Source organism: Amia ocellicauda, chromosome 6 (assembly GCF_036373705.1).
Source record: "Amia ocellicauda isolate fAmiCal2 chromosome 6, fAmiCal2.hap1, whole genome shotgun sequence".
Lineage (NCBI taxonomy): Eukaryota > Metazoa > Chordata > Actinopteri > Amiiformes > Amiidae > Amia > Amia ocellicauda.
In genome coordinates this window covers 10,990,167-11,005,787 of record NC_089855.1, presented here as the reverse complement: position 1 = coordinate 11,005,787, position 15,621 = coordinate 10,990,167, and positions in this window count along the sequence as shown.

Below are 15,621 nucleotides of genomic sequence, written 5' to 3'. Positions count from 1 at the left end.
ATGCATTTATTTTAAACACAAATTATTTTTTTGTAATGACACAATTATTAGTTTGACATTATTTAATAACCTTAAAAACAGAATACAGCAGAATTCAATTCAGATTTCAGGCATTTTGTTTATAAATAAATACATAAATGTGAATGAATGAATGGCTGGATAATAAATTCATTAATAAATTACAGCTGTTAAAGAAAATGTTTCATGTGAATTATCTTCCTTTGGTTCAAATATTAACAAATATTATTCCAGAAAAAGGTGGAGTATACTTTGTACTGGACCACAATCTTTCTAAATTTAGCCTGCTGTCTTTTCATGTATTACTGCAATGAAAATAAACATATTTCAACACCCAACAAGACAGATAACACTTTTTTTTCCTTGAGTATTTAAGGGAAATGACACTTTGTACTTTTCTCAAGACACTCTGAGTTGCGCAAGAAATCAAAGACAAGATACCAAGTGATGAAATCTTAATGAGGAAGTCAGTATTGCATTGCAGTGCATTGTATTTAGTTTATATTAAAGAGAGTAGTGGGGAGAGAGAGAGAGAGAGAGAGAGAGAGAGAGAGAGAGAGAGAGAGTTGCTGCTTCCTGTAAATAGAGCTGTTGCTTTATTATTATCCTCTGTTTATTTCTTGTTTTAATGCAAAACAGTGAATCCAGCAGGAACGAGTGGAAAACGCTACATTATGTATGTATGTATGTATGTATGTATGTATGTATGTATGTATGTATGTATTAGCCCCTATCAACAGTGACTTGCAGTTTACACAAGAAGCATTTTAAAGTATTACAAAAGTGAAGTAGCAATCAACACAAAATACAAACCTAGCACAATGTGGTAAGAAGTGCAGACAGAATTATGTGCTAAAGGGTGGGAGGCTGCATAGGAGAAGTTCCAGGAAATAAATAGTTGCTGGTTTCAGAAATCTTGATTAGCACTAGTATCTGACTACTCTACTTAAAATAACATTGGGTAGCCCATGTTTAGAGCTAATTTGGGTCTGGAAAACTAGCTCTAGAAGTACTAACAATACATAAGTACATGGGAGCATAAGGAAGCACAGTTATATAAAGTGTTCTGTGGTCCCTAAGCATTTAAACATCAAGGATTGGGCACCCCTATGTATTTCTGTATACTTAACTTGCTGTTGGGATGACAGACAGGGAAAACATTTCAACTAGCTAGTTTCATATGTAGAAATGATCTAGTAATAACAGTGGGCAAGACCAGGGTTGTGCCAGTCGTGGTATGTGGAACCAGCCCTGAATCTTTTTACTTGGACCTGTGTTCCTATATCCCCTGCATTTGATTGAATCTCTTCTTACAAAACTCTCTCTCTAACTCCATGCAGTTCTGACCTTAGGTTATGGTTTTAGCTTTGTGTTTACATCTTCAATTTAACTGCATATGTTAATGTTTCTCAACTTAAGAGACAGATGGACCCAGGCCTTTGATGCTCATTCAGTTATTTGACTACAATGTATATGGACAAGTTCAAAGCAATACATTTAGTCTTCTCTAATTATAAAAGAAAAAAAGGAATGCAAATGAGATCAGTCTTTATAGAGGAAGGCTTACACAATTCTTGGAGAAATGCTTTAAATGTTAAGACTGAACAGATGACCTTCTCAAGAATTGTCTTCTTTTGGTCTTGAAATGTTATTGAATCTTAAACATATGCTTCAATATTTGCACCACAAACAAGCTGCTGGTCCTGTTTTCCCTTTAATTTAGTTTAAACTGCACCGTAGCCCTGACGGTTTGCCAGTTTGTGTAGTCCCTGCACTGTATTAGGTGAACCTCCCCCTGTGTGTACTGACTCACTAGCACTCCATTCTTCTCTTCAACAGCCTCCAAGAACAAGATTTCTAATTAGTTTTCAACACAACTAAGGGGGTGGCATTACGGTAAATTGCTTGTATTCTCAAATAAAAAATACCCTGTGTGAAGAACAGAAAGCCAGTTCCAAGGCTCTTGTACAAAGGTCACATTAGCTGAGCTATGATTAGTTAGGGCCTGGAAAAAGAAAGAAAAATTGAAATCCATTTTGCCAGCCTTAATCTATTACAATGACTTTGATCTCATTGGAGAACTGCCACTTTCAAGAGACCTACAGATAAATAAAAGCCCTTATCTGAGTATAAAAAGTAAGCCACTGCATCAAAAAAAGTACACGATGGATTCAAAATCTAAAACTTTACAATCAAGAAGATAATGTATCTGTATTTTAGGATACATTTAGATACAATTTAGGATTGATAATGACCTCACAGACTTCCACAATACTGTAAGTGTTTGACTTTTTCTTCACTTCCTTACTTTAAGACCTGTCAGATTATGTTCTCATTTTCTATACCAGATGCAATGCCATATTGTATTGTCTTCTCAGAAACCTCCTTTTTCAGTAGATTGTAAGACCCTTAATTCATGTTCATTAGCCCACCATCCAATCAGTTTCTCTGTTGTGTTTCCCCCATGTCTGTTCCCCGATGATTGTAGTCATTGCTGTTTGATTTGTCACAGTAAGTAAGTAGTAAGTTTTGTAAGTAGGAAAATATATCATTTATTATGATTAATTCATAAAAATAATTAAAAAATAGTCATTGTTCACTAGCTGTGAGTGAGAGTGGACGTCTTTCATGAATTATTGAGTTTTACAGTTGTGGTTTGATAAGCTTCGTGACCTATTTTCATTGATCACTGTAAGCAGCTGTAGCGAGCGTGGCTCCTCCTCCCTCATAACAAGTACATTTACTCAATCCTCCTTTTCACTGAGCATGTCAAAAGACTAAACTGAAAACTGCAGTTAGACACAGCTTGACAAAGGTAAGCCAAAGGGACTGCAAATATTCAGCACTTGTTTGCAGTATGGCCGTGAACCAAATTAACTATGGCCATTGGCGATGGGAAAGCCAATCAGCATTGCGGAGAGAAGTCGTTTGAATAGTTCACCATGCTGCTGTAATTGTGCTATATCACCAGTTGTCACTAAATAATAAGTGACATTAAGTCAAACAGCTGTATTTTAATACTGTATTAAGAAAAGTGCTGTCTTTAAGGAATTATATGCTAATTAAATGCGATCATACTGATTTCTGTAAGTCACCTAAAAAAACAAATGGGACAAAATATTTCCAATATAGAGGAAAATAGCACGCTTATGTTTATGTTTGATTGTTTTAATTGGGTAAAGTATTTCTGTGTGGTTTCTTTCTGTGTGCAGCTCTTGTTCATATGTTATTATTCAACAGAAGTATGCAGCAATATATCAATACAGGTGACCCCATTAGGTAGGTTTTGTAATTAAAATATAATGCTCACACTGATTAATTGATTTCGGTTTCCTAAAACTGCAAAGGTCTCGCATCAATCCAAGCCCTGTTATTTCACCCCCTCGAAGGTCTACCGGCAGCAGTAGTGAATTAGAGAAATGTGCAATAATCATCATCATCATCATATTAATCACATGTTGATTACAAAAATCAATGGTTATCTCTTTAGTGTTGTTTTTATAATAGGCTTTTTCTTTTTAAAAACTTGGAGCTTTCTTATAATGTACTCTTTGATTGTAAAGTTCAGTTTAAACCAGTTGAAGATAATTGTTTTAAAGCTTTGTGTAAGTCAGCTTTGTTGCAAAATAGCACAGCTATCTATAACCTTGAAACAGCTGATTTATTAGCCTGCCCTACCATTTCTTGTTCTTTTCATTTTTGATATGTTGTATAGACCACTATGCAACACCTTCTGCCATCGCTGAGATGCTCCTAGCCTCTCTGTTGCCTCTCAGAGCATCCACAGCTACTGTCCACAAGGTGTCTGGGGCTATGCTAACCCCAGTCAAAGCGACTGTAAGGTAACACACTCCTTTACTGTTACTGGAAACACATCTCGGACTACACTAATTAGATCCACTTGGAATGAACTGCTGCAAACAATTATGTATATAACCTCGTTCCACCTTCAAATCACTACCCTCAAATCAAGGTTGGTCAACTCATCTGGGCCCAATGAATGTAGCCTAAACATTTTGTAAATCCAAACATATCGTTGTGAGTACCTCCTTCAGCTTTTGAATACCGATGGTGCCACTTTTTCAGTTAACCTTAAGGCTTTGCCATTACAATTCTCAAAACACCTAAACATCTGCTTATCCAGTGTGAACAAAGCTTCCCTTTTAATACAAATCCAATAACTACAGAATCTTTTGAAAGTGCCCCACACTCTACACACGGCCTTTAGCTGAGTTATTCATTGCTGTTGAAAAATTAATTTCGTGCTGTTAAGAATTGTTTCTCAACAATAAGACAAAGGGCAGAACAAGGGCACATGTTCAGTCCGATTCTTATCTTGTTTTGAGGTTAAATATCCGGATATATTTACTCACAGCAAAAGCTTGGTGCTGATGGCTACTTGCAGCTCACAGGGGACTGCAGGTACCAATTACTCCCTTCACTGGTGGAGTGCCTTTATCCAGAGTTATGGTGATTTCTTATGTGGTTCCCGAGCTCCTCCTTAATAAATATTACTATGACATCGGTATTTGTTATCTTGAAGTATTTCATATAAAATAATACTCCCCATCTAAATCTGTATTATCACATTTATCACAATTTATGTTGTCATTTCACCTGATTCCTGCTCTTCAGTCAAACGGCCTTACTGTATTTGACTTCTATTTCTCAACCCATTTTTAAACGCTGTTCTGATATAGTTACCTTCAATGGTGAAATCGTACAGGTGTGCTTGGAACTTGATGCCTATTCCCACATATCACCGGGTCTCCTGCAGTTTTGTAAATGTAACATTTCCTATCCTGATGCAAATGTTCTAGCCAAACGGCTCATCTTGGAAAGGCATGGGTGCACATAAAGACAGTGATCTCAAATGGTCTGTGTGATTAAATTTAGAATACACAAGTGCATCCTGTTATAATTCAAGACACAGTAGTTATATTTTAAGGAATATTTTTGTATTTTGTTTAAAACTTTTCCAACTTTGATGAAGCCACGTGGGGTTAAAAACAGATGTACTGGGTGACATGTGTGTATCAGATGCATTGACCTTCTGCAAACGTATCCGCAGACGTATCATGAGGGATCCAAATTTCGTAGTCCAGGATGCAATATTTACCGGCATCATTCACCATCTGTTATTTTGTATACATATCCCAAAGTATTTGCCTTTCAATTCAGCACAGTATGCTTTGGCTGTCACTTCTGTGCTTGTGCTATTGTTGTGCTACAGCTGTCTGATTATATTACAAAGGAAAGGTTTTAGGATTATTATAGTGTATTTGTTAATATTAAAGCAGTAACAGTCTTTTGCAGCAAAAGTTCCGGTTACAAAGTGATTTCAGAAAAATAATTTGTATCCGTAGTGTATTGAGTTTGTATCCGTGGTATGCAAGAATATACTTATTATCATTGTAAACTGGCTGACATATTGAAGACATGTATCATTTCAAGGGTACAAAAAGGAAGTGAAATCAGACTGACTTTCACATAAATAATAATATCTCCTAATGGCGTGTTGTAAATTAAGTCGTCTCCAAAGAGCATGTTTGCAAAGACAATAATCTCCATTGCAGATGTATACTCAGGTCTTTATCATCAGTCTTTCTTGTTTCTTGGACTTGAAATAGTGACTTTCAAAAAGGTTAAGATTACCCTCTAGTTATAGGAGAAGAGCCTCAGCAGAAGATGGCATTAGACCTAACAAATACCAATTTTCTAACCATGTAAAATGATGCAGTTCTAGGATGTTATGTGTGATTATAAAGTGTGTACTGAAAATGTGAGGCCGGATAAAGCAAGCCCATTCACACCTTGGTTACTGTAAATCCCTGAGATGATTCTGTGTCCAGTGAAAACATAAAGTTGTGAGTATATACGAAGAACACGATACTGTAAGACTAGTTTGTCTGGAGGTGTTGGTAAGAAAATAATTAAGGTATGCATTTTGGTGGACTCTTTTTGGCCTCCAACAAACATGATTAAACGACATAATATATGACTCAATCACACTGATGGACAGAGAAATGTGAAACCTTGCTGTTTGTGACTCCTCCAGAGCCAGGTTTCATCGAACTTCCAGCTGCTTTATCTTTCTTGCCTGAGGAAGTGAAGTTAGACTGCTAAGTTATATTATTGTGTCTGTGCTTTATCTACACTTGGAGCATAGATAAAGAGATCCCATTTCACAGGAAACACATTTAAAGCCCATCTTTTTAATTGTTTACTGTGTTTAAACTGCTCTTGAAATGAAGCTAATATAGGGTTTTGAATGTCCCTGTATCAATTACTGAGGGATAATAAAATAAGCTGGAAACAAAAGCTTGTCCTGAAAAGACACTCAATGAATGCCATAGTTGACCTTGAGACAATTTAGGAATTTAGGTTGTTTGTAATCCATGGAATGCAATGCATCTAATCTCAAATACTGTTAATTAAAAATCATATTTTACTAAGCTTAAATCCATTATATTTGTTAACAAATTCTTCAGATTGTTGTGGTTCCCAACACACAGTTTAAGCACCACGAGCTGGAACTGTCTCCTGAGTTGATTAGGCTCTGACCTCTGCCTGTTGGATTTGCTTTCCTGTGTTGAGGTAACAAAACCACACAAGAAAAACTATGTGTGCTGTCTTAACTCAACTTCCACAGTTAAAGAGATCAATACATACACAGCAATTGCCCCCAGCCTCCTTGGAAAGCGTTTTCTCTGTTGTGACCGTTGCTTCTTCATAATCAGCGGTGACATGAGGAAAACTGCTCAGGATGCCTCCGGGAAAATCTGACATGCCAAATTAGGATTATTACATAAAGGATACCATGAAGACGATGCTGTGTTTAAAGAATGCTCTATGAAATACAGTTTCCCTGCAGGACTCAGTGTTTAATAAGGCTTCACTGATGAAATTATGAAGTGAGCCAAGAGGCCACCATACAAAATGCCCAGAAAACAGGACCTTTGCCTCAGGGCCACAAGCTTGTTAAAAAAATGTATCACATTTTATTCAAGGATGTCTGTCACAAACAATCTACAGAGGCTGGCAAAGGTCAATTAAAAGGGAAAATCACTGTAAGAAAATCGAACGCTTTATTTTCTATTATTTTCTCATGTGTAAGCAGGCCGTGTTTGAAAATTCCAGAGAGCGCTATTTTTATATTTTGAAATGTTTGCAATTAAGTCTTGATTTATAAGAAAGTTTACAAACGAGAGGAGGCCATTCACCCCATCGTGCTTGTTTGGTGTCCATTAATAACTAAGTGATCCAAGGATCCTGTCCAGTCTATTTTTGAATGTTCCCAAATTGTCGGCTTCAACCACATTGCTGGGGAGTTTGTTCCAGATTGTGACTACTCTCTGTGTGAAGAAGTGTCTACTGTTTTCTGCCTTAAATGCCTTGAAGCCCAATTTCCATTTGTGTCCCCGGGTAATTATATGATGGTGGCAGTCTGTCTGTGGCTGCTAATGGAAAATATGGTCGGAATTTGCATGCATTCAGAACTCATACATTTTATGTATATATCTAATTGTGACACCATGTGGGTTTATACATGGCACTGGGGCTCTATAGAGGGGGTCTAGGAGACAGGCACACAGGCAGGGGGGTATGGTGAAGGAAGTGCAGGTTCATTATGTAACCAAAACGAACAATATACACACTTTTATCAGGGGTGTTTTCAGGGCCTGCAGATTGGGTTATACAACAGCTGTTAGAGACACAACACCACTGCATTTCCGAGGTTATGGTTGTTATCATGAAGATTGCTTGCACACAATCTGTGACTTTCAGTGAATCACCAGATACATCACAATTAGATCTCATCTCAGCCAGTCTGGAAAGGATGATTAAGGGGATGGCTAACCTTGTGAACACGAGCGATAAGCTCAGACTAATGGCTGGCCGTAAGGCTCAATTTCAGTGCTCTTAACCATCTGTTATTATAACGCAACATAAAATTAAAAAAAACGGTTGTGTCTGAGTCATTTTGTAGTTTTACAAAACTGCAGGGTCAAGGATAAGGAACCATATATATATTTTAATCTAGGAGGTTAACAACATGCTGCCCAAATAAGAAACTGTATTAAACAATGGACAATCCATCAGTAATGCACAGCAGATGTATTTTTCAATGGTGACTTATATCATGTATCATACTTGTATCAGACTTGTATTATTATAGTGCTTCAAACTTAGCATGAGGTGGTCAAGTTGCAGCCACTATATGTTTGCCCAAATACTCATCAGCCTATCCTCACCACAGCACCCCAGCTATGGCAAATATGAGCATGCACCCAGGCCTTCAGTAACAGCCAAGCTTGTCCCAGTTTCACAGCTTGTCCCAGAGTGAGACGCTGCCCAGTTCATGACCTAGGGTACAGTCTGCAAAAATCACAAGCATTCCTCAACCAGCAGTGATTCATCATTGTACAGTAGGTCCAATTTAAAAGCACACTGGTTGCCCTTCACTCTTTCGTCATTTATATTAACACATACATCGGGAAAAAATCTAAACAGTAGTGGATACAGAGCAAGTGTTTAATTTACTTCATGTTCGTTTAAGTACTATGTAGTTAAAAGGAGAATGATTGTTTACATAACAGAAAAAAAATAAACCTCATGAAATTCTAGAGGAAAATACCAAATATAAAGGAGAACAGCCAAAGAGAATATCGGTCAAGTCACAAACTTTCAAACCCAGCTAAGGTCATTGGCTCAATATGCTTCTCTTAATGTACCCTCAGGATACAGTAATCTCAAGTGCAAAATAAATGGCAGCTGGTAAGTTTCCACAGCTTTCTGTCCAATTCTCACCTTCAATATAGAAGTTTCTAGACTGAGGTTGAAATGACTTGTAAGGTCTGTGTGCTTGTAGGACATATTAGTGAGCTATCCAAGGTCATATGAATGAAACACAAAACATTGAGTATTAGTTAAACAACTTACCTTTGTACTGCATTACTGCAGGCAATGATTAGAAATATTGAACCAGAGCCTTTACCTCACAAATATCATCACTAGCATTTGTTTCTAAAAAGACAAGAACGCCCCATAAGTTACAGCTGTAGGATTGAACAGCCTTTCATGGACTTATATGCCATTAATACATCTTAATTCAAAATAGATTGTGTGCTGTAGGCTGGTATAAGCAGTCATTACTGCGCTCACACTGGCTAGGCAATTTTTAAGTCTTTGTCTCAACTTTGTTAAATTACATTCTGAATTGCTCATAAAGCATACTTTATTTTAAAATCCAACATTATTTTCAAGGGCAAAGTAAACATCTATAGTTTTAGTCTTCAGTCCTGGAAAGAATACAGGATTAGCAATATTCTAATTGTTTGGTCTAAATGTAATATTTTTGATAAGAATAATTTGTTAATTCAATCACTATTTTTTTCAATAATAATATTATGTCTTATAGTACTGTAATATAGTGGGATATGCTAGACCTATTGTGTGTTTGAACAAAAAGTAACCCAAAAGGTTAAGCTCCATACACCGTAGCACTGCGCATTACAGATTAGCATAGAGCACAACTTGTTCTAGGTTGTATATTCTAAAATAAACGGTAAGTGCTGTTCTGACTAGGGTAGCAAAGCTTGAAAAACAATCACATTTCATATTCCCAGGAGCACAGTAGTTATTAAACGCAGGGCCTAAACTAAATGTGTGGTCAATAATTAGATAATTGTTAAATTTCCATTGCAGGCAAATGGCAAAGCAGCTTCAGGAGACAAATATCATTCATTAAGGCCTTTCCATTTGAAATTCCTCTTCAGCTTAATGTTTAGGTTTGTGTTTTGATTTTTAAACAATGAAATTTAAAAAAAAACATTTTACATTTTATATTGGTATGAATATATATACATACGTGGCAAATTAAAGGAAACACCTGAATAAATGATTGGAGGAACATAACGAATGCAGATGCCTCCAAAGAGGTGTACTGCACGATACAATTAAACAATTAACATCCTATCATGCTCTCCACCATCATCATCAAAACCCCAAATGAGGGAATATCTTTTGGAAGAATGGTGTTCATCCCTCCAGTAGAGTCCAGAGACTCGTACAATCTGTGCCAAGAGTATTGAAGCTGTTCTGGTGGCTTGTGGCCCAACACCTTACTGAGACTGCTTTTTCCTTTAATTTGTCACCTGTCTGTATATATGTAAATGAGAAGAAAATACCCTAAGATCTTTTTAAGGACAAAACAATTTGTGTGTGGTGCTGAGAATTTGGCCTCAGTGAAAGCCCTCCACATGGGACATTTAAAAAAGTGTTTTCTCAGCACTTCTTTGTAATATTCCATGCCCATTCCATCATGGCATAGTTAAGTTTTGAGTTTTATACTTCTGAGAATATTTCAACACTCTATTGACAATTTTCAAGATATTCTTCCTCTAATTTCTCATCGTAAATTATGTATTAGCTATTGTTATTCTGGTATAAAGGCAGACATCTTCAATGCGAGCCATAGTCAGTGGAAGGGCAATTGCTTAAATATGTATCATGTGTTGTATTGTCCCAAGTAGTAATGATGCATCATGTGTGAGAGACAGAGAGTTTTATTTGACAGTCAATGTTCTGGGCATTTCATTCAACAGACATCTCCAGGCACATCTAGGTAGTCCACCAAAGAAACCTGAATATTCTGTTAGAAAGTAAAATTTAGAGCATTATTTACCCTTGGAAACACCCCTCAAGTGATTGAGGTAAGAGAGAGCACAGGCAACTTCTCTTCTTAAAATAGCCTTGGGTAGGCTGTGGGATGTTAAAAAACAACAAAATGAGTGGTTTTGTATTTCATAAACCTCTGCCATGGCCTCCAGAAGGTGCTTTTCCTACAACAGCTGATACAGAAGAGTAGTCAGCGATGCGGACACCTCACACATAAGGCCTAAACTAGGTACTACAGGTCACACATATTTTTATTTAACACTAAAAAAGTTTGATAATTCCACTGAATTGTGGATGGTTTTTAGTGGCGTCAAGCCTTCAGCTCCTTGCACCTGGCTCAACAAGGCTATGCATTGCTCACGTGGATTGCTAAATCAACCCAATCTGAGAGAGCCCTGCGCACTGACACCAGATGATATAAACTGCACCATGAGTTCAGAGCACTGTGGGTAAAGATGTCATAAATACCATGGAGGGATATCACCATTCTTCCTGAAAATCAGATTCACATTTTTCTTCTCTTGTAGCTCTTTTACTTTACAGATGGACTGATATGAAACACAAACATCCCAACATCATCAACATAAATGTATTCAATTAAAAATAAGTTAATTAAATTGCAGTTGAACTACACTCACCTAAAGGATTATTAGGAACACCTGTTCAATTTCTCATGAATGCAATTATCTAACCAACCAATCACATGGCAGTTGCTTCAATGCATTTAGGGGTGTGGTCCTGGTCAAGACAATCTCCTGAACTCCAAACTGAATGTCTGAATGGGAAAGAAAGGTGATTTAAGCAATTTTGAGCGTGGCATGGTTGTTGGTGCCAGACAGGCTGGTCTGAGTATTTCACAATCTGCTCAGTTACTGGGATTTTCACGCACAACCATTTCTAGGGTTTACAAAGAATGGTGTGAAAAGGGAAAAACATCCAGTATGCGGCAGTCCTGTGGGCGAAAATGCCTTGTTGATGCTAGAGGTCAGAGGAGAATGGGCCGACTGATTCAAGCTGATAGAAGAGCAACTTTGACTGAAATAACCACTCGTTACAACCGAGGTATGCAGCAAAGCATTTGTGAAGCCACAACACGTACAACCTTGAGGCGGATGGGCTACAACAGCAGAAGACCCCACCGGGTACCACTCATCTCCACTACAAATAGGAAAAAGAGGCTACAATTTGCACAAGCTCACCAAAATTGGACAGTTGAAGACTGGAAAAATGTTGCCTGGTCTGATGAGTCTCGATTTCTGTTGAGACATTCAGATGGTAGAGTCAGAATTTGGCGTAAACAGAATGAGAACATGGATCCATCATGCCTTGTTACCACTGTGCAGGCTGGTGGTGGTGGTGTAATGGTGTGGGGGGTGTTTTCTTGGCACACTTTCAGCCCCTTAGTGCCAATTGGGCATCGTTTAAATGTCACGGCCTACCTGAGCATTGTTTCTGACCATGTCCATCCCTCTATGACCACCATGTACCCATCCTCTGATGGCTACTTCCAGCAGGATAATGCACCATGTCACAAAGGTCGAATCATTTCAAATTGGTTTCTTGAACATGACAATGAGTTCACTGTACTAAACTGGCCCCCACAGTCACCAGATCTCAACCCAATAGAGCATCTTTGGGATGTGGTGGAACGGGAGCTTCGTGCCCTGGATGTGCATCCCACAAATCTCCATCAACTGCAAGATGCTATCCTATCAATATGGGCCAACATTTCTAAAGAATGCTTTCAGCACCTTGTTGAATCAATGCCACGTAGAATGAAGGCAGTTCTGAAGGCGAAAGGGGGTCAAACACAGTATTAGTATGGTGTTCCTAATAATCCTTTAGGTGAGTGTATAACACCAATTTCCTATAGTGTTTGAAATATAATTAAGGATTTCAAAGCGCTCTTAATGAGCCTGTTGAGGAGCCTTTCTGTCTATACTTTCTTAGTTTGAGGAATAAGAGCTTGACATGTTTACATGGAGAATTGTAGCCTTCTGTTTGCCTCCGTCTGCATGACCTTGTGAAAAGAATACTCATAAATATTTAACATGAATGAATGACTAGTCTACTGAAACACACTAAAAAAACAAAGACAAAAGGTGTGTTTCTTAGTATCCACCAGTCACAGTACTAAAAAAAAGAAAAAAGGTACCTGCTGCGGCTGCTTCTCCCCAGGCACAACTTAATAGAACAACCTTTGTAATCATGCTAATGCAAGCCAGTCAGAAGAAACCACATTTGTTGCAACAGTGAGGTGTTTTAACTTGGCTTTTCCTTCGTACTGTACAGAACATATTGCACTGGTAATCTACCAATCATAAATTACTCTAATATAATAGAAAAAAATAAAGTAAACAATTACATTTTTTCCATTTAATTAATTTACATAATAATAATAGGTAAGTTGCTTTTATTTATTTTTTAGAAACCCTTAAGGAAGTGTCACGTTTTAACTGTGAAATGCAGGAAGAGAGCAAAATGTTGCATCCAGATAACAATGGCCTGTCTTTTTCCTGAAAAGCCATTAGACTGTTGCAAAACTGCATGGCTATAGCTAAAGACCAGTTATAAAAACACAATTGCGATTCACAAAAATAATAAGTTGTGATACATATTGATACACTATGACCACAGTCATTGTTCAGGGTTTAATTTAAATACAATGCTAAGATTCCAGCAAATAGCAGTCATATTTTTAGTATCTTTTATCTCTTCTACTTACTTCAAAAATCACCTATTATGTTATATAATTTAACAGCCCAGTCAGTAGGTAGATGGCAGCCGCTGAGCAGAACGCTGACTGGATCAGGGCTGAATGCTTTGCTTGATCATTGCAAAGCATTTAGACAGCATTCATCAATACAAGCCCCTCTACATAATAAAAATTAATTGATTAATTGATTAACAACAGAATATATTCAGAATTCTATTGCTGAGAGATACAAGAGAATGGCAATAAACAGTCAAAACAAGTAATTGTCATAGCTTTATTTTCTGAGGGTAGGTTGAAAATAGTTCAAGAAGAACTGTTAAAAGTGTGCATGGTGGGGGGTGATTGCTTTTGATACTATGTAAAGAGAATTGTGTGATTTGATTAACTCAGCATGGGGTTTCTGAGTAGTGTCATGGTTGAATTAATCATGATTTGATATTAGCTAAACGTTATTGAAAACATATTGCCAAGCATTCTGGATCCAGACACCTTAGGATAGATTTAGATCTCTCTTAGAAATAGACCATCAAAACCTCTTTCAGAAACTAAATGGCAGTTGAGTTGGAACTTATATCTCAGAAGGTCATGAAGCTGAAATAAGCTACTGTGAAGAATACACACAAAAAACTGCATGCTAGAACATAATTAACTAGGGGATGTAATTGTACTGCTGTGTTCGAGTTAAACAGGGTTTTTCTATTTGAGCAGATGGAAGTCAACAGATACACAAAATGCTTCTGAAGTCTATTTCAACACTTGAAAGTATTATTTAAAGGAATCACTTTGATCATATTTACTCAGAACTGGAATAAAAGCTATCACAGCAGACCTCTTGTTTTTCAAAAATTGTTGTGAAACCCTGAAAGTCGAGTTGGGCTTCCAAAGAGAATTGATACAATATTAAAAGTTAGTTGTTCTATTCACAATTCTCAAGAGGGGCAAACTAAGGTAATTATGACTAATCCAATAACACTTCTCATAGTGTCTCTTCATGTCCAGCACTTCCCAGCATTTACTGATTTCAATAGTCCTCTTTTGTCATTGGAACTGAGAGACATGCATCGGCCTACAACTTTTTGTGTGTCACATGCCTCCCAAGACCTACTCCTAAGCAAACCAAGCTCCCGTGGAAGTACAATACATCGGGAGTGCCAGGATTGCTGTTAAAGTTAATCAATCGAACTGAACAAACCCTGTTTTTACCTTTGACATGCAGCATTTATGTCAATCTGAAAGTTCAATTTGTCTTCCCTCCCCCAGTCTTTGTTAGTGCTGAGTGGAACAGCTATTGACAGCAGAGGACAATTATATGGCTCCAGGAACCAGGAGCTAGGCCGTGCTGGCAGACAAATCCAGTCGTTCGCTGTGCTCTGCCCACATAGTGCTCATATGACAGTGAATGGAAAATAATGTGACACATGGTCCACAGCACTGACAGGACCGTTATCGATCCTCCACCACTACACAGACACACTGACTGGATAAACCATGTGCCCCAGGGGCAGTTTTCTTTTTGAATTCTCAGAACGTCTGTTTTCCCTAAGCTTCTCTCTAATAATTAATTCCTGAGTGCTTCTGCATTGCTGTACTTACTCGTGTGATCACTTTCTCCCATCCACGATGTTGATTAGATGAACAAATAAGCATTCCAGTTATCCAAAATATAAAACAGAAAATGTTACTAAATGAGACGCAAAGCGAAACAACACCAAACAAAACAACGCATACAATTTAGGATCCATTTCTAGATAGTTCACTCCAAGATCTCTGTGAATGTCCTGTCCTGACGTTTGTTAACTCTAGCTCGCTTCCTCCTCCTGAGAATCCCCAAGTGGTGAGTATGTTGATTCAAAAGATTAAAAATGGGATTTGAAACTCCTCACCTCAAGTTCATTAGTCCAAATGCCAACAAACCTGAGCTGAAAGGTCATGTCCTTTTAGTTGGACAGATGTGTGCATACCACATAGGTATAAAAACAAGAGGAGACTCTAGCCCTGCAGAAATGCTAATCTTCTGAAAGAGGTGTAGAGCAGGTGTCACTCAGTCTGCTCTAGACGATACATACATATTTGCATATTTATAAATATTCAAAATCTGGGTTTCAGAGCAAGCGCGCACACACAAAGAATCTAACATTGTGTAAGGAGCAGATGTTTTAGCAGTGGTGTTTAAAGCTTCATAGAAAAACAATATTTCTTTCTCTTTC